The sequence below is a fragment of the Dioscorea cayenensis genome, chromosome 9 (assembly GCF_009730915.1).
Source record: "Dioscorea cayenensis subsp. rotundata cultivar TDr96_F1 chromosome 9, TDr96_F1_v2_PseudoChromosome.rev07_lg8_w22 25.fasta, whole genome shotgun sequence".
NCBI lineage: Eukaryota > Viridiplantae > Streptophyta > Magnoliopsida > Dioscoreales > Dioscoreaceae > Dioscorea > Dioscorea cayenensis.
Window position 1 is genome coordinate 26,265,076 of NC_052479.1, and position 1,869 is coordinate 26,266,944.

Here is a 1,869-nt window from a genome sequence, read left to right on the forward strand (position 1 = left end):
AATGTTTTTTTTTGCTACAATTACTCAAAAGTCGCCACGAAAAGGGAAAAGTCTTTAGAGGATAGGATCACGATTTGACATGTTATCTAATAAAAAACACCAAGTATTTTCTTCAAAATTAAAGTTTAGGAATGGAAGTTTTGAAGATATGACATGTTAGCTAATCAAGAGTCGTCAAGAAGAAGAGAAAGTCTTTAGCGGTAGAATCCCGGTCGCGACTTATTAGCTAATAAAAACACCAAATGTCTTCTTCAAAAATTTAGTTTACTGAATGAAAGTGTTTAGGGAGATAGACTTCAAACTTGACTTGAAAAGACTTATATGCATGGAAGGAAGCAATGCCCTTACAAGGTCAATCAAGATGTAACATGTTAACTACTCAAAAGTCACCATGAAGTTAAGGGATAAAATTAAGAGTACGTTGTTTTTAAGCTTGAAAGGCTCATGTGAATGGAAGGAAGAGATGTCCTTATCACAAGTTCAATGAAGATGTGATATGTTAGCTTTTCAAAAGCCACCACGGAGGGGGGAAAGTCTAATGAGAGTTTCTAGGGGATAATCAAGAGGCACCAAGAAGGAAAAACAGTCTTTAGATAATAGAATCATGATGGATTTGTTAACTAATCAAAAACCACCAAATGTCTTCTTCAAAATGAAAGTTTAGGAATGAGAGTTTTTAGGGAATAGAATTAAGAGTAAGTATATATTACTATACTTTACTTCCCATTGGCCTCATCATTTATTTAAAAAAATCAAGAATCATACACCAATTGTCAAAGCCTAGGATTGATAGATAGATAGATGTATATTATATATATATCTAGAGGGAGAGAAATGAGAAGGAGAAATCACTTAGTTAGGTTGTTCATGTGGAACACTAGACATTCTCTCAATACTTTGTCATGTGTTAGAAACACCCAACCATTAAGGGAACAAAAGTTTATCACAATATTAGCTTGGAAAAGAGATTTAAAAAAAATTAAAAAACCCCAATTGACAAAAAACAGTCAAATATATAAAAAACAGCTTTTAGAATGTGGGCTATAATTAACAATGTAAGTGTTTGTGTGATGAAATTAAACATAATTCTTAAGTTGGGTGATCTAATTGATTTTTTTTATAATTAGATGACCAAAAAGTATTTGTTACTCACCTAATCGGGTGACAATATAGACCAACGACTAATGGTTTATTGGTAGCCAAGTCTCGTTAAAAACCTTTTATATGTGGTGAGAGCTCGAAATCATGGAATATGAGTAGCTAGCTTAGTGTGGATGGTCGATATGTATATATGCATGGATCCCTCCCCATATGTTTTTACTCAAGTTTTCCCCACGTCTTGGCCTTTTTAATGATCTACCCTCACCTTCATTATATATATATATATATATAAAAGCAATATAGGCATTTTACCCCATATTTATTTGATTACTTTATAAGGCCGTTTGAATCGCGGTAATATCGAAGGATTACCATGTGTTATGTGGTAATCTGAAAATATTACCACGTTTGACATTGTATTAGTGGTAATCTGTATGATAATATCACATTACCAACTTATAAATATTACCAAGAAAGTGGTAATCCTATTATTACCAAATTTGGTGTCTATCTTGGATTATCGTGGTAGTCTTATAACTTTTTATGTTTTAACAAATTGATTACCATGAAAACCAAATAATAAGAGTTCCCAATCAAACATGGTTATATTAAATCACCGCAATATTTTCACTCATATAATATTCCCATTCATATTACCATGAGTAATCTCATTACGTGGTAATATGTCATTAACACGAACCAAACGACCCTAAAAATAATTAAACATCCTTTTATGGTCTTTTCCCTTAAAAAAGCCCGAACACCATA